Source organism: Meleagris gallopavo, chromosome Z (genome assembly GCF_000146605.3).
Source record: "Meleagris gallopavo isolate NT-WF06-2002-E0010 breed Aviagen turkey brand Nicholas breeding stock chromosome Z, Turkey_5.1, whole genome shotgun sequence".
Classification (NCBI taxonomy): Eukaryota; Metazoa; Chordata; class Aves; order Galliformes; family Phasianidae; genus Meleagris; species Meleagris gallopavo.
This window is the reverse complement of record NC_015041.2, coordinates 66,941,493-66,963,406: the sequence shown is the minus strand read 5'-3', so window position 1 is coordinate 66,963,406 and position 21,914 is coordinate 66,941,493.

Below are 21,914 nucleotides of genomic sequence, written 5' to 3'. Positions count from 1 at the left end.
GGAGTGACATTCTTTTTCAGAAGAATGAGAATTTTAGCTATTCAACATTAAGGAGGAATCAAGAGCCATGCTGGCACAATCAGTATATTTTTATTGAATACTTAGTTTATTAGCATCATAAATAATTAATTAAATCCAGGTTGACTGCCTTAAAAAGCAATTTATTAAGCTGTCAACCAATAGAGCAACAAACTATTCAGAAAATAATTTGCTAAGAGGGGTAATTTTTAAAAAGAATTAATTGTTAGATTTAAAATACAATACTTTTCTTCTGAACTCTGTATTTCAATTGCATCGTCTTCAGAAAAATGCACAGCTATGAAAGATGAGAGGCAAAAAAAGATTCTATTTTAAATGTACTTTAAAAAAGTAGCATGCTACAAGAGATATCTCCCATCCAAAAGATGTAGTAGATGAACATATTTCTTGCCTCAAAATGATTTAAATATTGTTCAATAATTAATGCGCTGCTGTGCTAATGTGGCATTATAGAGAAGAACTAATTCAAAAGCAATTAGTAGTATTAGATGAAAGTTTTGCTTTGGGGACTTTTATTATTTAGAAGCTATTTTTTATCATTAATTTAAGCTCAGTAGCTTACATTTGAGGCTGTGCAGCTGTGGTGGCCTGGCTGCCGGCTGCATGTGTGACCTGGCAGGGTTGCTGCTCTCCAGCCAGCCGCTCCTTACAGCCTGCAGGCACAGACTCCAGGACAGCTTTCTGCTGCCAAGCCATCCCCATGGATGTGCAAACATTTTTAACCCTGCCAGCTCCTCACTGTTGTAGCTAAGATATAACAGAAGAATGCAGCATCCTGGCTTTGTCTTGCTCTTCAGTCCCATGGACAGGCAAAGGTTAAGAAGAAGAAAAATTAAGCAGACGGCCCTGTGTGGCCCATAGAAAGACACACTCTGCTGCGGGGGCCAGCTCCCCTTACATAAACGGGAGAAAGCTCATTGAATGAGATCATTTTGACTTCCTCTGCTCACATGCTAATGCAGGCTTTCTTTCCTTTGGCCGAAGCAGGTCAGCCATGTAACAAGGTTCAGCAGTGCATTGTGAAGCATTTCCGAGCCCCTGGTGCCTGCACTGTGACTCAGGCCAGAAGAACGTGACATGAGGGGGCTTCTCTTGAGGGCTAGCATCCATGGGGTCCACCCTAGTTCTTCTGCCAGGGTGCTCAAAGTGAAGATCTCAGTGGCTCAGGATGCTCAGGAGGAACCACTTGAAGTCAGATGGCAAGAGACCTCCCGAGGGCTTATTAAAATGGGATTTCTGTAGGCTCTGCTTTCACTGAGATGGGGGGCAGTTCCGTCACTGAGGAGTAACCAACCATGGCAGATGAGTCACAGCAGTAAGAACCCTCTTTTTCCTGGTGTTGGTGTGTGTTTTTTCCATCCTTGGTGGACTTTGCTCTCAAAATCTTTTAAGTTTGCTCACTATGTTTTTTACTCCTGAGAAGTGCATCCAATTTTTTCTGTTCCCCCAGAAATCATCAATTCAAGTGAAAAGTGAAAGGGTTGAATTTGGGAGCAAGTAAATAGTGGTGTAAATTTCTCATTAGCAAATCAGCCCAAACCTGTGAAATTTGGTGTTGTTGCTCCAAAGATAGTCCTGCTTTAAGTGAAAACAAAGTCCATTAATATCTTTGGGAATGTCATGTTTTTATTCTCTGCTTGATTCACTGGGCCAGATTACTGTTATTGCCTTGACATGACTGTGAATTTAAAATAATTAAGAATGTACATGCAATCATAGAATCATAGAATCATAGGATCATAAGGTTGGAAACAACCTATAAGATCTTCTAGTCCAACCGTCTTCTCATTACCACTGCTACCACAAGCTACTAAACCATATCTCGCAACTCCTTGTCCAGATGCCTCTTGAACACTGCCAGGGAACAATGTGAACACAAATCTGAATTCACATGCTGAGAGGGAAACAGAGCCAAAGTAGCATAAAGAGAAGAGTAAGACCAGCAAAACGGTCACTCCAGCACTTTTACTGTCCCCTTGAACCTTCATGATGGTGGCAGCTTCTGACTCCTCAGAAAGTATGCTGCATGACAGAATCACACATGCAGTGAGTGTGGTGAATGGGTGGCTGAGAGGTGGGAGACGAAGTGACCAAGAGGAGTCTGCCCTAAAGAAAATCCCATCCTTGCTCACCCTAAGCTCTTCCATGATTGGCACTGCCCCAGATGAGTGATGCTGCAGCAGGGACTAAAGACCTGCCAAGAGGCAATAGGTTATATTACACATTTTACAAATTTGTGAACAAATTAGAAAGGTAATGAAGAGAAGAACACAACCGTCTCTCAATCCCAAGTCTGTGTCAACCAACCACTGTTTCTACACCAGCCTGTGCTGCTGGCTTCCCTCTTGGAACAGGAGGCAGAGTGGCATTCCTTGCAGTTTGCTGGGAATTCTTGCTTTGTATCTTTTGGCAATGGCTGCAGGTGCTGGCTAGTGCTGGGCTGTACTCTGGACCAGCTTCAACCAGTAGCTCCACTTCAACATCAGCAGCCTTTGTGTGTACTGAAAAGACTCCTTGATACTCCCTGGTTTATTTAAAAAATAGACTTCTGTCAGGTTTCTACAGTTACAGAAAGGTTGATGAATTATTTTACTTCTGTCTTTTGAAAATCTAATAGTTTGAAAATCCAGAATGTAGTTTTCAATATGCATGTGCATGTATACCAACAGATATATGTGACTGGTGTATATGAGACTGACACTCTTCGACAGCATTATCAACTATCTAGACAGTGGGTTTGAGTGCACTCTCAGCTAGTTCGAAGACAACACTCAGCTGAGTGAAGCAATTGATAGAACAGAAAGAAAGATGCCATCCAGAAGGATTACTTGAAAAGTGGGCCTGTGTGTACTTAATTAGGTTTAACAAGGTCAACGAAAAGCACTGCATGTGAATCAAGGCAATCTCAGACATGACTACAGACAGGGAGAAGAACTCATTGCAAGCAGCCTTGCTGAGAAGGACTTCATCCTGGTGAACAGGTGCCAGCAGCGTGTGCTTGCAGCCCAGACAGCCAGCTGTGTCCTGGGCTGCAGCAACAGCAGTGTAGCATCAGGGCAAGGAGGGGACTTGTTCCCTGCTCCTCTGTCCTCATAAGGCCCCATCTGGAGTACTTTGTCCAGGTCTGAGGTACCCAGCACAAGAAGGATACAGAGCTGTTGGAGCAGGCCCAGAGGAGGGCCATGAAGATGACTGGAGGGCTGAGCGCCTCTCCTATGGAGAAAAGCTGAGGAAGCTGGGCTTGTTCAGCCTGCAGAAGTCTCTGGGAGGACCTCACTGCAGCCTTCCAGTACTTGAGAGGAGCTTATAAACAGGAGGACGACCAAATTTTTACACAGTCAGATAGGACAAGGGGCAGTGGCTTTAAAATAAAAGAGGAGGGGTATGTATACTAGACGTTAGGAGGAAATTCTTTACTCAGAGGGTGGTGAGGCCCTGGCACAGGCCGCCCAGAGGAGCTGTGGATGCCCCATCCCTGCAGGTGCGCAAGGCCAGGCCAGATGGGATTCCGGGCTGGCCAATCTGGTGGGTGTAACCAGCCTACAGCAGGGTGAGGTTGGAACTGGAAGGGTTTTAAGGTCTTTTCCCATACAAGCCATTCCATGATTCTATGATATGAAAGATTAAATTTTACAAGTAGAAACAGATAATATGTGTCACATTAAAAGTAAGAAAAACGGAAAGTAATGACCTTTACTGTGAAATTACTTCCAGCCATAAGCTTTCTTAATGAACATTCATTCATGGAAACTTTGCATAAGATTTAATTTTATGCTCTTTTTCAAAAGACATCTTTGGAGATATGTTACCATATTACAAAACCACTGTGAGAGACCTAAATACCTGTGAAATGGATGCATTATTCAAGATGGGTCATATTTAGCCAGTAATATTGTCAAGAACGGCCTCAGCTGCTTGTTTTTTATTATTCATTTTTCACATTGCCCAGGTTTGCTTGATATTTTTAGCACTGCTAAAAATATCCTCTAAAAACTACCTCTAAAAACCAGGATGAAGCCTTATTTATGTCAGAGTTGTACTATTGTTTCTGAAATAAATATGAACAAAGGCATATTTAGAAGTGTGAGCGATAGGGAGGAAATACTATATTCAACATTGAAAATATCTAATGTCTTGGATTCTACTCTATTTCTTAGGGCAGAATTGTTTCTTCCCCACACATGGAAGAATTTTCTATGCAGAAAATTAATTTATTCTTAAAGAAGATTTGAGTGCACTTAGCTCCGTGTGCTTGCCTGCACAAGATCTCCTGTTATGGCTAGAATTAATCTAGGAATCTATGGAAAAACAGGATATTAGCACCTACAGGTGTAAATGCTACTGTGTGATATGCCACACATAGGAAGAGTTACCCACATTTCCTGCACCTGAACTCAATATATATTTGGGCTGGGAAGATTTACCCACATTTCCTGCACTTGAAGTCAATATATATTTGGGCTGACTGCATTCTCTGAAGTAAGCACTGGAGCCTGGGCTAAGGTCAAGAAAAGTTAGAGTTTAATGCAGTTTGCAATACTGCTTCTCAGCTGATACTCAATAAACACACACATCTAATAAATTCCAGGATTATAGATGAGAGGACACACAGCCTGTATTCAAATTCTTGGCTCTGAATGCTCTGGATTTCTGATTTGGTTCATAACCTAAGCAGACTGTCAATGTCAGACTTCCTACGATCAGAATCTCATGTGAGCTGCAAATTCTGTTTCCTATCAAGATAGCAGGAATTTTATGAAAGTAGCAGTTCTGGAAAGATTTTTGCTTATTAGCTTTAAGATTACAGCTTATTAGCTTTTATCTTCTTTATACCATAGTCAAAGTTTGGGCAATGTACTTCAGTGTATTCTTCGGAGTGACTGAGAGAAGAATCTGTATATAACCAGCAGACTGGAAAAACTCAGCTCACTTTCCTACTTTGCTCCCTGGTGGGTTCACTTATATATGAAAAGTAGTAAAATGGCAGAGGAGATGCATGGTGTAGCATCTAACATTCCATTAGACAGAGCAATGGTCAGTCCCATGGGTGAAGTCTCTCACTGGGAAGGGAAGACTGTGCTCCTGATTCCTGTCCCTTCTGCTGGACATCAAAAGCAATGCTCAGGCTTTGGAGGGTGTAAATTTACAGTTAAAATCTTAGCTGGTCTTTGCAAAGTTCATGTCAGACACTCTGCAGAATCACAGTACTGAAATCACTTCAGCTCAAACTGGTGAAACCTGCTTTGCTTTAATTTTTAATTAGCTTTTAATGGCCCCCTCAGATGTCAGTACTCTGTTAGGAATGAACTTCCTTGCACATACTCTCTGCTCTAGCGCGTGTTGTACAACTACACCATTCAATCAGTTCTTAACAAATCATTTATAACTTGCAGGGTGACTTTTTTAGATCTAATCACTTAATCTGCAGAAATCTAATAAAAAAAAAAATTCTTAAATATTTATTCTAACTCCATGTGAATTACACTCGCATCCTGGTCCTATCCCATTCATTTGTAAGGACAAGACTTAAAACATGCTACTGCTGCTATCAAACTGATGCGTACACTTCCTTTGACTAGAAGTTACTGGTTTCGTGCAGTGTTGGTAAAGAAAGGCTGAAGGGAGATCTGACTGATGTCTGCAGCTACTTAGTGGGAGGATGTAGAAGAAGTGGATCCTAATCCTGCCCAAACCTGAAAAGAGGTAGGAGAGAAAACAGATATAAGGTGGTACATGGGAAACTTCAGCAAGGTGTGATAAAGACACACAGTTTTCACCATAAATGTGGTGAATCACTGGAGGAGAGAACAGGAGAGGTGCAGGATTTGCATCTTTTAAATTGTTTAAAACCCAAACGGATGCAGCCCTGAGAAACCTCCTTTGATCTTACTTGCCTCAGGTTGGGTGATTCTAGGAGCTCAACACTGAGGTGGGTTTAAGAACATACAGCTGTTGGTGCATGATTCTCACTTTCCTAAGTTGTCTGTCTTCTGTAAAGTGTTCTAAGACAGTTGTGTCCCACCTGCTCTGTTCTAGCTTGTGGAATAACTGCTTAAGGTATAGCACTGTTCACTGGAACCAAGGTACAACTGTCCACAGGCGCATGAAGCTGAGCACAGTTTGTATGCCATAAATGGCACAGGTGGTGGAGCAAATTGGAGACTGCAGCCAGGTTCTGTGATCCATAGTAGCTCCCTAGGCAACCTTAGATGTTGGTAACCCTTATGTGTACATGATGACTCTAAGAAAACAATACCAGGATGGCGATTTGGTGGTGTCAAGGCACAAAAAACTGTTACCTGCTATCCCTTGGCCAGGAGTCCATAATTTCTTGACAAAGTAGCATCCTTTAGGTAAACTTTGCTCATTATGCACTCAGTGTAACACCAAAACATGCCTCCATCCCAAAAGTTACTCACCTTTAATGTCCAACCACCCCCTCACTGAGCATGCACTCTGATTTTTTAGCCCATAACATTAAAAATGAGGAGGGAGAATTTTACATCAAGCAGAACAGGGGTATGTAATGAGCTCCTCCGGCAGAATAAGAAATAAAATGGCTTACGAGAGAGGGAATATTAGGGAAGACACTATTGTAGACAAGTTAGATGTGGACTGCTTCTTGGGATCAGTTGATGGGCTGAACCTCTCTTCCCTCAAGTAGGGAATCCTGTTGTGTAAGGCTCATACACTTGGCTATGCTGAGGATTCCTCTGGGAAATTTAGTAATCTCTAAAGAGCTTAATTTATAATTTAGTGTACTTGTGGCCAGGCTGCATCGCTCTTAGTTTTTTGCAACTGCTTTGCACTGTTTTTGGTTAACCTTGCCACCTGAGACACTTCGTAGGCAGTGAATTACTTATTGGCAATCTAAAAGAACCTTTAATTTCTTAATAATAAACTGCCTATTCTATAAACTAGCTGTGTGAGTTCTTCTTAGGCACGGGCAAAATTCCCTCATGGGTTTAGCTGTGTTAATTCTGATTGAATGCTGCCACAGCAATAAAAAAGTCCTGTTAGCTCACTGAATGCCACTAGATGAACTGGGCAGTGCACTACTAGTGAGTCAGAAATCATGATAGGTTGAATACTGAACACTACCAGATTTACAGTGCCAAATCAGATGTTACTCGAGTTAGTATGACACAGGCCTGTATGAAATCACATAACAGTTCACAGTACTAGATTGAAATGTTGAAGTGCTCATGGCTTCTCTTTCCTACTGTACGCAAACACAAAATGCTCTTCTGGATTTGGCTTCTGTGTACAGTTTCTGGCAGGAGAAATTCTGCCTTAGTTTGTCTTGACAGTCTTCCAGGGGATAAAATGGAAAACCAGCTCACAAACAATATTGTTTAGTGGGCTTTCCAAAAGGCTTTTGACAGAGATTTTCACTGTGTTGTGATTGAACCTCAACAGGGAGCTAAATAACGCAGCAACTCTCCCTATGAGGAATGAGGGAGAAAAATCAAAAAGGTAAAAGTGCAAGACCTCATAGGTTGACATAAAGACAGTTTACTAGGTAAAGCAAAAGCAATGTGCACAAGCAAAGCAAAATAAGGAATTAATTCACTACTTCCCATTGGCAGGCAGACGTTCAGCCACTTCCAGGAAAGCAGGGCTCATCACATGTAATGGTTTCTTGGGAATACAAACTCCGTTACTCCCAACATCCCACCCTCCCTCTTTATTTACTCTATATTTTATTGATGAGCATGACACTACATGGTATGGAATATCCCTTTGATCAATTGGGGTGTTCTCTCTCAGCTTCTTGTGTACCTCCAGTTCCTCACTGGCAGGATGGTGTGAGAAGCTGAAAAGTCCTTGGCTCTGTGTAAGTACTGCTTTGCAACAACTAAAATATTGTTGATTTATCCCCACTATTTTCAAAAACAAACAAGCAAAAAAGCATAAAATCAGCCTTTACAAAAAAAAAAAAGACTCAATTTCAGACAAAGCTATGACAGTGTCCACCCCTTATTCCATATCATTCACATCATGCTCATGTCCTACACTTTCCAATACATTCTCATTAGTTACAACCTTTCAGTTTGTACACAGATATCATTCCCTTAGTCTATGGATCATCCCTGTGAAATGTCCATAAAATGTCCACTGAGTTCTTTTAGTCCACGACTTAGCTTCTGTCTGTTTCGGTGGTTGCTCAGGACAGGAGAAGCAGTGTGTTGCATGGAGTTACTGGGTGCCAAAGACAATTCATGTTGAGTCACTGCTGTACTTGCACTGTTCCTTGTGAGGTTCATCTTCCATTGTTTCAAGTGGTTCCTGCTATAGAATTTCCTTATAACATGTAACTTAAATAAAGAGTTACAACAATTTAAAGATTTATTATTACTACTACGATCTCCACTCCTTGACTATTCAAATCAGGCCAAAGCATTTAACATTGCAAAGAACTCCTCTCCTTGTCCCTTCCAGTCCATTAACTACAATCCTTTCGAAGTGTACCTGCTCTGGTCATCCATTGACCATAGAACCTTCAGATACCTAGTGTATAATGTTCTTATCCACTGCGACAGATGCTTCAAAGCATTCTGGTATGACCATATCTACAGACATGAACAAGGTGCACCTGCTGTGCCGTAGCCACAGACACACTGAGATGTACGTGCTTCCATGTGGACTCATCCACAGGTCACAGTTCCTCTGACTCAAGCTCATACTGGAATCCCAGCCTGTCCAATACGGCAGCACAAGAAAAGCAGTGATACCCTATCCATTTGACAGCCCAGGCACATACTGTTACCAAATGTGCCCAGGCACAGCAAAGCACAGCAAAGCACTAAGGGAGCACAGCAAATGTCAGAAGCAAAAACAGTCACTAACAAGCACTGAACTCTAGCATACAATAAGGCTAGCAAGCCCCATGACAAGCACAGGAACCTGCCAATTAGCAGCTAAACAGCTATAACATCTCTACACTCCAATTAAAACTGTCATCACCTCAAACCTTTTGTGCCTTATACTGTGTTGGTTTAACTCAGCAGGCAGCTGCTACCCAGCCACTCCCTCACTCGCCCCAGGTGGGATGAGGGAGAGAATCAGAAAGGTAAAAGTGCAAGAACTCATCGGTTGAGATAAAGACAGGTTACTAGGTAAAACAAAAGCCACACAAAGCAAAATAAGGTATTCATTCACTACTTCCCATCAACAGGCAGATGTTCCAGGAAAGCAGGGCTCTTCACACATAGTGGTTTCTTGGGAAGACAAATGCTTCACTTTGAACACCTCCCCCATGATAGTTAGTGAGACATCCCTTCATCCAGTTTAGGTCAGCTGTCCTTGCTGTATCCCCTCCCTTCTCCTTGTGCATTCCCAGCTCCTGGCTGGCAGGGCAGCACCAGAAGCAGAAAAAAACCTTGGCTCTGTGCTACTACTGCTCTTCAATAAGTATATAACAAGTATTGTTGAGTTTGCAACATCACTTTTCACACAAATCCAAAATGCAGCATCACATGATCCTTCACAAAGAAAATTAATTCTGAAACCACGACACTATGTTTTTTAAGGAAACTCACCAGAATAAATGCACAAATAGACATGTAACTGGCTAAAACCCAGGAGGTAAAGGGTAGAAATAAATGGGAATTCTCACAATAGAAAGATGGATATTTGCCTCTACAACAGTAAATGATGTTCAGAGAAGGTTCAGAGAAGGATGACAAGAATGATTAAAAGACTCCATACAGAGGAGAAAAGGAAAAGAGGGAAAACAAAACAAAACAAAACAACAGCAAAAAAAAAAAACAAAACCCACAGCAATTAGTCTGGCTGTCGTCAGTGTGAAAAAAAGAGGACTTATGAGAAAACACATTTAAGTCTAAAGATCACAAGAGACACAGAGGGAAGGAGATGAGAGAAATTGTATGCGATGATTTCCAGTACAAGAATCCATGTTTGTCAAATAAAGGTAACAGGCATCACAGTCAGCAGATCTCCATGCAATGTGTAGTACATGTGGAAAGTCCATGGCAAGGAACACTGTGAATTCAGAAAGTTCACATTGCATCCAACGGAAAATGAGCTAGCACTCTGAATTCAAAGTTTGTACATTATTATGTAGAAGAAAATTAATGAAGGTGAGAAAACTGTCAAAAGGTAGGAAAATACTGGCATAGATGGGCTTCTTCTTGCTCTTTCCCATGTATTTGCTTGTGGCTGCCTCAAGCTAACCAGGAGATGGTTTGTCTAATGCTTTTGGTTTTTGCTTTGACTTCCTTCATCTGTCATGCAGCAAGGACTGCCAAGCAAACAGGTCCCCAGCATTCAGTGGACATGGTGCCACTCATCCAGGGCCACTGGCCTCCCAGAGCCTTAGTCAGCAGGATGGCTCCCAGCTGTCCTGCAGGCTACTGCACTTTATAGCTTTGCATCTTAATGCTAGGGTGACATCTCAGCAGACCTGAGGCAGCAGGAGAGGGAGACAACACCGCCTGAACATTTCTGCTGCAAATGCAGCTGCATTTTCAAGAGCATTTTCAAGAGCATTTAAGCACAGTTGCCAGATGTCTAACTACCTAACTACCCTGGCTTGCACTGTGATAGTACTTCCAGAAATCCATAAAATACCTATATCTACACCTTTTTTGGTGCTCAAATCCCCCCAGTGCACTGACCTCATGTTTTCCAAATGTAAAAGTAATTTGACTAGTTGGACTCCTACTTGACCTTGGTTGGCTTGAGGTCTACTCTGTCCACACAATGACAGGGCAAATGAAGACATATTAATCTGAAGTGAGAAGCACTTATTGTAGGTGGGAGCATGGTTCTTTGGAGAATGTTTCTGATCCCAAAGTTATGGACAGGCACAGCAATTTTAATATTAATACTATGTTTTAAATAACTGAGAAGCTGTGAGACTATCAATTCGTGGCCTAATAAACTATGAATTGCACTGTCCTATGACAGCTAAGGGACTGTAAACTATAATTTTTCACAGTTCTCTGATACGACAAAGCTAAAGTGTTAAATATTATTAAGAAGAAAACTGCTATGTATTTGGCTTTTGCCCTTAATGCAACAGAAGAGAAAGAAAGGAATAAGAAAAAGGCTGGGACAGGGCTTTGTCTTTAAGCACACCTTTGTAAGATTGAGCAGAGCCTGCTGTAAGCTTTGGAATGTGGGGTAAAATAATTTGAATGAGAATACTAAATCCTGACACTGAGCAAAAGAGCTTGGAAACACAAGATGCAGAGCAGGAGATATCATATTCATCGTGTACATACACTGAAGGTGACCAGATGATGACACATACACACGTCTACAGAACGGTTCCACTATTTTTCTCTCAGGAAGCTGTTTGTTACCAGACATGGCCATTCCTCTGATTGGCACATCCAGGATTCACTCCACCACCCTCGAAATTTTTTGCTTTCTTTGTGTTTTCTGATGTCAAGGGCTGTTAGCAAGCTCTCTGGCTCTTGATCCGGTGGAGAGATCCTGTTGTCCAATTACACTGCCCCAGTAGCTACAGGTTTCAGCTCTGGAAAAGATTGAGGCATGGAGGGAAATATCCCTTTGTCCATAATGCTCCTTTGGGTGTCTTTGGCATGCAGCGCCCAGTAGCTGTCTGCTTGGTGGATCACTCCAAGTGAATACTGAGTCTTCAGCAACATAGCAAAAGAGAGCATTGCACCAAAAACTTGGACCTATGTTCAGCCTTTGTGGTTGAAACCCCACTCTGGATGTACTCTTCTTGGCTCTATTTATTTAGCTGAAATTCATAAAACCCTCAGTGCATCAAGGATTGGACTATTTCCTCTTTTCTCTCTTCCAAGAGAAGCACTGTTCTACAAAAAGAAACAGCTTGCTTCTAAAAGTAAGTAGGCTATCAAAATAGCTAGTCACTGGGCAACAGAATTCTCCCTGTACAAAGCAGCTCATTTGCTTGGGTAGTTAAGTATGAAAATAGGTACGTGCCCATATTTGGAATTTTTGGCCTGCAGTCCTGAACTGAGCCCTTGTTCAACTCATATCAACTTCTGTTGTAAACAAAAACAACAACAAAAATCACTGCTGCCATCTCATAGTTAGCTAAGCTCAGTAAAGTGAAGCAGGCATCTTCTTAGTATTCCTAACGCTGCACAGACATATGCATGAAAGGGAAAAAAGATCCCGAGAAGCCGTGCCAATCTCATTTGAACATTAGGTTATTCACTTTCCCAACTAATCAATAATTGTTATAATTAAAATTGATAGCTCCAAATAACATGACAGAGCACTGCTGCCAGCATATCATTGTGTACTTGGCTTGGGAAGATAGGCAGTAGCGTGGAACACTTATTTTCCAATTTGCTTTTAGCTGTGTGCAAATTGCTTTAGCTGTATCCAGCTGATTTAGACCTTGCCTAGAGGTACACTAGATTAATTGGGAGCCACACATTCATTGCTTACAGAATGGACTCTATAATTGGTGAAATTTGTTAGTGCCAGTTAGAAAATAACTATGTAGTTCTGCTTTTTAGTTGTCCTTTCATTACCCTTTCAGGAAAGGGGAAGAGCAATTATAACCTTTCAGACGATCAAGATTGCTTTTAAGTTATTATGTAAAACTGCCAGTGTGTCTACAGTCAATATATTATGCAAGCAAACATTAGTGTGAATATGGTATTGATTGTTTTTTTCAGGACTGAAAAGCTCTTCAGCATGCACAAGAGGGATTTTTTTTTTTTGTCCTTGTTGTGACTGAAATTTAGATAACGAAACCATTATGTTGTTTCTACAGCTTTCAAAAATAAACCTTTCTTCTTTTCCTATGTCTGAACTAGCTTATTATAAAAGAGCAGAAATATTCGCTGCTGTTTGCTGGCACCCAGAAGCATTAAAAATAATGGCCATAGCTCTTCTTAAATCCAGACTCTCCTGTTCCTTATGTCATGTTAATAAAGCCACGTTAAACCTACAGCTAAACATATAAATACCTCTATAACAGACTAATTCGAGGTTATTCATTCTTGTGACAACTGACAGATCTAGGAGTCAAGAGTCTCTACCTGGGCTTATGTCAGTTTCCCACGTTATTCATGGCTTTAAACTTGTAAGAAAACAAATGAAATACAGCTACTTCTCTTTACTACAGCTGCGGTCTCTGGAGACATTCTGCACTGAACCTGTGGTGCAGAGTGCAGTGCAGTTGCACATATAGGGCCTGATGGAAGCCCCAGTCACCCCACTGCTGTGAGGGGAAAAGATGTGGTTACACTCACAGCTGCCTTTAGGCTGTTTGCCTTTTTGACTGTTTAGGACACACACAAGAGGAGAGCCTGACACAGCTGTCATTTACGTGTGATTAAAACATGTGCAGCCCTTCCTTTGCACATAACGTTTGAGTCCGTTGCAATTAAAATACAGACAGATGCTTCAAAGACCTACAGTTTTATAAGAACTTGTAAATAGCCATAGGAGAGACAGCCTCGTAGTGGCCTCATATAGGGAAATACTAAGAAGTTCACTAATTATTGAACATCTGAAATTCCAAATAGGTGAGAAAGCCACTAAAAACTTGTCTTTACTAGCTGCACTTGTCCCAGAATAACTTGTCCTGCAAGCCTCTTTTCCTTGGTGATTAGCTAGCAATTTACTCCTGATGATGTTAGAACAGGGAGAATTCAGCTGTTGATTCAAGAACGGCATCCAACCTTGATGCTATCATTGGGGACTAATGGAGAGTAAATACAACCACAAACAGTCTAGAAGGAGATGTGGGTATGTGAAAGGGCAAGTGGCAAAGTGGTCCCACACTGCTCTAAGCTGCCCTGATAAACCCCTCCCACTCCCCCCCTCCCAGAACCAATGCCATGCGCTTGCGTTACACTTATCCATCATCCACTGCAACGTGCTTGCTGTCATCCACACCATAAAGTGTTTCATCCTGTGGCCTTTGTCCTGCCACTGGGCACCACTGGAAAGAGCCTGGTTCTGTCGAATTCTGTGATAGGTAATACGAGAGTGTGATACAAATTTTGAAAACATATGAAAAACTGTCCCGAAGATTTCAGCTGGGATCCCCCTTATCTACGTTGCATGCTGTTTGAAAATGCAGCAGCCAAAATAAAAGATCTAGTAAGAACAAAACTATGATTTCCCACTGAGAAAAATACTCAAGATGGATTCTTATAATGTGTATCAGCCAATTAATGAGAAAAGATATAGGCCCTTCTTATTGATGGCTAGTAATTTAATACTGCCATTTCATGTGCCCCAAAAGAATATGAGAATTGACCTACTTAACAAGAAAACAGAGAACCAAAGCTTTCAATTTACTGCCACAACTGGGAGTGCAAATGGAGAAATACACCTCTGATTTGACGGATAGTCTCCTAGCTGACAATATTCTACTCTGCAATTATGTTCTCCTTCTCTATAGAACAGTAACTCCTGTCTTCACATGGCAGACAGAAGAGACCTGTCCTTGGTGTATAGCAGTTCAAAGATAAGAGAAATCACATTCTTTTGGAGATAGGGGAATTGCATATTAGAGATGTGACAAGCACAGTGCCTTCTATAGACTAAGTTGTCATGGCCATGCTTGAGCTTGCAGGCTACTTCATGCTTTATGCTGCTTCATCTTCTGTAAGTTGTTTGGACTCAGTAAGTTCCACCACTTGTGAAATAACAAACATTGTGTCTCTTGCTGCTGCAGACCTGTGATACTGAAGAAATCAAATTGTACCGATGGCAGCTCATGAGCCAGCAGCAACTTGTAAGCCTGCAGCAGCTGCCTGAGCATTCAGGACAGTCCGACTGGGTCTGAACACATACGTTCTGTGTTAGCTGTGGGAAGCCATCTGTCCAGCACCAGAACTTTATGCACCAGAGCACTCCAATTCACAGTATCAGTGTTTTCTAACTACACCCTAGGTTGGTTAGTAACTTAGGTAGTGCCTTCCTCATTCTGCTTGGGTGATCTTGCTGGACCTGTGACTCTCCAAATCCTCCTGTTTCAGTAGAATTTAGCACTGGAATCTTTCGGGCAGATTCAGCAGTTTTTGGTTTGGTGATTTCTGTGTCAAAGTGTCCTGCTTGCCTAACCACCAGACAAGCCTTCAATAATTCCCTCCCCTCTCTGTATGTAACTCAAATGATCTACCTAGGTTTGGTAACAGCGGTGCTGCAGGGGTTCTGTGAGCATGGCTCAGCACTGCCCCATGTCAGATCAGAGCCAACCTCAACTGCTCCAGAAGAGACCCAGTGTTGCCAGAGCTGGGCCGAGAGCAGTGCTGGGTGCACTCTTGGACAGCAGGTTTAGGAAAGGAAAAATTGTCACTCAACAGCAGCTGGGAGAGAATGGCGAGATTTGTGAGGGAAGCAGCCCAGTGGGCCCTGAGGATGGGGCAGGAGGATGAGAGGTGCTCCAGACACTGAGCAGCAGCTCCCTGCAGCCCATGGACACTGCATGGAGCACATTTCCACATGTGGACACGGAGGAGCCCCTGATGCAGCCACGGATGTGGCCTGGAGGAGGTACAGCTGTGGGTACCACACAGGAGCAGCCCTGGGCTGGAGCTGCAGCCTGAGCAGAGCAGCCCATGGGGCAGCAGGAGGGCTGGGGGAGCAGTGCGTGAAGGGTGGCATGGTGCAGGAGCAGTGCTTGGAGAGCTGCTGCCCTGGGGGGCTTATGCAGGATCAGACTGGGAAGGATGGCATCTATGGAAGGGACCCACGTGCAGCAGGGGCAGAGGGGTGGAGAGGTGCAGGGATAGAGTGTTATCGGCTGACCACAGCAGCCACTGTCCCCTGTTCCTCTGTGGCATCTGTGGGGAGGTGAACAAAGAATATGCATGGGAAGACGGTAGTTTTACTTTGTTTGCTTTTTGTTTGCTTTTAGTTCTCATTGCTCTGGTTTGTTATTAGTTGGCAACAAATTACTTCAGTGTCTTACGCTATGCCTCTTTTGCCCAAGACGGTAATTGGAGAACAATCTCCCTGTCCTTATCCTTCAGCCTTTTTTAATATTTTTCCCTCTGCCCTTCTGAGGAAAGGGAATGAGAAAATGTCATGTTGGTGCTGAACTACTCATCAGTATTAAATTACCACAATACATAAAATGTAAAATGGCCATCTGACATCAGTAAGTCACAAGACATCTACAGAGGCTGAGGATTTTGGTAAATTCTCTATTAGAGGAAACCAGTTCATTTGAAAGTAGGAAGATCATTAAGGGGCTCAGCAGATACTCGAGGCAAAGCGTGGTATTAAATTGTTACATCCCAAAGCAAGGCATGAAAGATGTATTGTGTCACTGACATTTTAATGACCTTTCTGTCTGGAGCTCTGCTTAAAGATCAGCAGCTTGATGGGGCTTATCACTGCAAACACTTAAAACTGACCTGGAGACAGAAATAGGGAAAGGTGCGGAGAAAAGGAATTACAAAAGCCTTGCTCTGGCATGCAGAAGCAATGGAAAAGCAGAACTGTCAGGTCATCCTGCAGTCCATCTAGTCCTTGATCTACTTCCTTTTGCTGTCACCCGGGAAACACAGAGACCCAAAGGAAGAAGGTAGGCAGGTGTCTAAAGTGGCCAGCACAGCAGAATGAAGACTTATCAAGTAGAAACTGGTTCTGTTCAAGAAAGCTACTCAATCTCAGCACACGTAGTAAAGGCCAGCTCTTTTTAAAACTAAGTGCAAATTCTGTCCCTTTTAGTCATCCATGCTGCATGGGGGAGAGGAAATCTTCCCTTCCTCCCTCAAGTTATTTCTAGTGTCACATGGACAGAAGTTTTATAAAAGTGAGAAAATGCAAACTGCAGCAAGTACTGCCTAGGAGGTTCTCTAATCAGAAAACTCTGGAGCTATTTATCCTGCATCTCATTTCCACTCTTTCGACTTTCACTGGGCTAATTAAGAAAATATTAACAAGGGTTTGACTGAAGCACATTTCCTGCATGCTCTTCCATTAGAAACAGTTCCAAACCAAGTCTTGCAGCAGCAAACTGCACGTCCTTGGTTCACCACATTCAAGTTGGGGCAGGGGCTCCTTGGGATTGTCCTGGTCCCATCCATCCTCTCTAGCCAAGGACTGCAACCATTTACTCTACCTGTCAAGATATATACCTTGAAATTTGTGTTTAAACAGGCTTTCAGAGAATTGTTGCTTCCTCAGTTCTTTTTTCATTGGGCGCTGCTATACTACTCAATTTCACAAGCAACCCTGAAGCATTATGCTGAAAACTACAAACAAGCACAGTTCTACATCAGCAAATTCAAACGATGGAAATCACATAACTAACACACACCATTATACCACCTCAAAATACTTCACAAAGCTGCTGAAAATACTATGTTGCTATTGAAACAGAACTAGTTATCACCTTGATCTATAGCAATTCATCTGTCTATAATAACATCTGCTTTCAAAGTCCCCAGAGCACTTCTCTACGACATTACAGTGGATAACAAGTTTTCTGCAAGATAAATATTGTCAAGTGGCTAGTAATAATTAGCTGTGCAAAATCCTTGAGTTTGCTCATTTATCAGCCCAGATAAGAAGTTTAAGAGTTGAGAACACTATTTAGCTGATTGCAATTACTAAGAGTCACTATAAGGATTTTAATGGTTTCCTACAACCATCAAACTACCTTAAAATGGTTAAGAAGTTGAAAAATAGTGTCTTTGAAAAGCTTTCCCCTCCCTCAGAATAAACAGACTCAACTGCTAAAAGACACTGGATAGGTCAGAAAGGACTTTCTGTGCACTCTGGTAAGTCAGAAGGTCTCTGGATCAATAAAGGTGTCCTGAAACTGAGATGAAAAACACATACAGGTTATTAGACTTCTTTGTTTTCCAGTTTCTATGAAAAACAGACTTTCTAAATCTCGTGCTCTAAAGAAAGGGGTGAAGAACATAACAAAAATGACCTGGGGTTTTTCTACTTCAAACTGAAGCAGATAGCTTATGCTGCTTCTGAGAGTCAAATGTGACTTCTCTTGAATGATATCCTCATGCATTTCTCAGTAAAAGTAACAAGCAGGACTTGCTCAAAAACAAAAGAAAACAAAACAAAGCAAAATGCTAAAACTTTGTGAAGTTAGGAAATGCTGATGTAAGTAAAACCATCAAGAAAAATCATAGTTCATAGTGATTTTACAGAGAGATGATACAGAAAGCTACATAAAAGATTAAAACTGAAACAGATGAAGAAAACAGTTTTCTTTCTAGCGAAAAGCAAAGCTGGTTCATTAAGTAATGACTGTATACCTCCATTTCTCTCTGATTCAAAGAGTTACACTGTCAAATTGCTTCTATGGGCTTGATATTTTTTCTAGTTCTTGGGGCATTAGATGGTTCCTTTTAAAACTGTAATGTCTTTTGTTAGTTATGTTAAGCTCCTTGTTAATAATGGTCTGCTCTAGCTACTCAGGACATCTTACACTATGATCTATGCTATGTTAAAATCATCCATTACTATTATTCAGAAGGAGCTATAAATAAGACTTGTTCTGTACGAAGGTGAAGCGGTACATATTCTATCCACAACACTTCAGGCTGAAGAGAAATAGGATGCATTAACACAGCATAAGATATATTTAAAAACACAGCTCAGAAAGGGAGGGTGATAAAAGGAAAGAGGCAGAGAAATAATCAAGGGTTGAGTTCATAAATCTACATGGGTTTTTAGCTATACAAACAGGAAGACTGAATTTGGATGGCATTGAATGGACGAAAGCTTGAGAGCTTATTAAGTAATCAAGTAGAGAGAAGAATAGGAGAGAGATATGAAAGAGCAAGAGAGCATGGCAAACCATTATTTAGAGTGATATTCTGAGGCAGAATGATGAGGACAGTACATTTGTTAGCTGTGATCAAACAGTGGCAAGATTGTGATGCCAGAAGGAAATAAGCACTAGATTTCTTGCATGATTCTTTCACCCTCCATGATAACAGCCAGGCTGAAGAACTGCAGAAATGCACTTCTGGAGCTCTTTTTCATGCCAGTTTTTGTACTATCAGCAGTACATGGTACATTCTAGTACCATGTGTTCTCTCATCTCACATCTACTGAAGGCACATGCACTGCCAGCATTTATCGCAGACTTATGACCCAATGATTACATCCAAGGAACACACCCTTCAGAAGCAAGGGATGGAGGAGACAGCACAAAATTCTGTAAGTTCTTAGGTGTTCCCCAAGGCCACGTACAAAACTGGAAAAATGTTTCTCTTGGGCCCCATTTTCAATAGTCTAGCTAGGACAGCCATCCAATTGTCTTTTAGATCTCCATCCTATTTCAGCCTCTAGAATTGCAAGACTGATCAAAAGCAACAACAAAAGAAAACAACCTACCGCCTCTCGATTCACATCTGTTTTTTTCCCAGTGCAAGCATCACAGGCAATAGCTCCCTGGCTGGGCTTTGTGGGTTGGTGTGGTGGGCTCCCACTGACGAGATCTTTCATTCCTCTAGCTGCATGGCATGGACAGATTAGAAACTCAGAGAAGTAAGTGTAATAACAAAGCCCTGGTTCACCACTAAGAGATGTCTAGCAACATTTTGATGAAAGGCAGAGTAGCTTCATTGATAGTAGCTGCTGTAAGAGCAGAGTAGTAGGGTTGTTAGTTGCAAGTCACAAGGAGTGCAAGCCCTGCCCATGGACAACAAGGTACAGGTACATCTGCACCACACTGCTTCAGATGCCCCTTGCCAGCTATCAGCTTCTGCAGCTCTTAATTTGTAAACTGCCTTCCTCATATCATATTACTGCTTAATTCTGCTCATCATTTGGATATACAGGGATTAGATGATTACAGCAGTTGCATGTCAAGCTTGGACATGTAGCTGAACAGCTTTTGGCTTTGAGGAGTACTGAACCAGTTACATAGCCTTTAAGGAAGTGGCAAGCATTAAATCAAAAGGAAAGTTACGAAGATAGAGGGAAAAAATTAACCTTAGTGGAGGAAGACAACAAATGGCAATGCCCATAAGCCTCTCTTACAGATTTCAAGGATATAATAAAGCCATAACATTAAATCTTTTAGCTGCTGCTTACCCTGTATCAATCAGAGTAATTCATTCCAGTTACCTACAACACAATAGTAAACCACATCAAATCAAAATCACAGACTGTGTGAATTTGTAATATCTGTTTTGCTGCAGAAGCATTAGCAGTCTAGACGGAAAAGAAATCAATGGCATATCTCAATACAAAAGCCACCTAGGCTTTTAATATAGAAGTCATAAGGCACTTATTTTTCGAGGAGTTCTGTATTCACAATATCCCCATCTCCAAAAAAAGCACCCTTTTCTGCCCATTTCTGATGAAACTAGCTTGTGGTATGTCAGCACTGTGAGCCTTATGAACGTGTTCAGAACAAGATGTAAGTAAGCCACAGACAAATAATGTATATTAAAAATCAACAAGCCTTACTACTAGCCACTACTAGGGAACTGATGTTACGTCTATAAAAATAAAACAATTATAGCAATATGAATGGCAGATTCATCATAACAATATAAAAACTCCAAGTGTGCTTGTCTGCTGAGGACCTTTAATTCATCCATCTGTATTAAGTATTCACAAGGCGGCAGAAATGGAATGGACTTCATAAACAAGCTCTAACTTCCATTAATTCACCCTGACCAAAAAAAAAAAAAACCAAACAATATTAAACTTTAAAAAATAGTTTCAACAGGTGATACAACTGGGATATGTAGGAAAGGATAGAATTTAAAGCCTCAAAAACCTGACCAGTAAATCTGACTTTTTTTCAAGTTACAATTAGTGTCTTCATATTCCTGTGTACTGTGTTTAGTGCAATATAACAAAATAGGCGATACGGCCACAAAATACATTTATTTTGTGGTAATACAGATACCAATGGTTAAGCACAACAATGGCCTTGTTCTTTTAAGCTATATGTTCTCCATTTTTGTGCACCTGCCTTATTTTGGCGGGCAATACAGATATCACACAAAAATCACCTGTATTTTATAGTAACACAGCTGTGCTAAAAAAGGCAAACCTGTAGTGCCTTTTCAAGTACCACAAATGCCACCTGAGTCTACCATGGGCCTCTTCCAAGCCTGCTGGGGTCAACAGAAAGCGGTCTGCTGCTTGGGTCCCACATTGCCCCTGGGAGAAGACAGCGCTGCAGGCCCAGCAAGGAAGGCAGAGAATCACTGCTGGGCACACTGGTAACTGAGTCCCAGGGAATGCTTCTGAGACACAGACTAGGAGCTGTGTGGCAACTTCAGGCTCTGCTACCTACACCTACAACACACGTTTTTGAAGTGGCCCATAGACACCAAGAAAGTACAAAAACAACTTTTTTTCTTTATTCTGATTGCCAAATTATTTAAGGCAGGTATAAAAATGAAAGCATTCAATATACATTTTACATAAAATAAACTAGATTACAGCATAAAACAAGTAACCAGGCAATGGCATTAAAGTCTCTCTTCTAAAACTGGATAATTGTAAACATTAAAAAAAAGACTGCAGGACTATTCAAGTAATAGAACAATCACAGATGTCTTCTGTTATGCAGGCTATTGGTTATCTGCCATTCAAGATTATCAAAAAAGACATTTCATTATTCACAGATGCTCATTATTTTCCATTTAAAAATTTTACATTATGTACAACACAGTTTTTGTGGTACTAAGATCCCCATGCCTTCCAAAGGTATATTTTTCACAATACACAATTACAATGAAACAGCGAATACAGTAACATTTTACACTGATGCATCTTAATAGAAGCCACCAAATAGACATCTACATTGTACCAAAGTGTCATCACAGTTAGCCTCTCTGAGAGCTTGTGGGAAATATCAGAAGGGTACGCAAGGTTCAGGCACACTGATACATTAACATTATTTATTTACAATTTGAAAGGGAAAAAAAGAAAAAAAA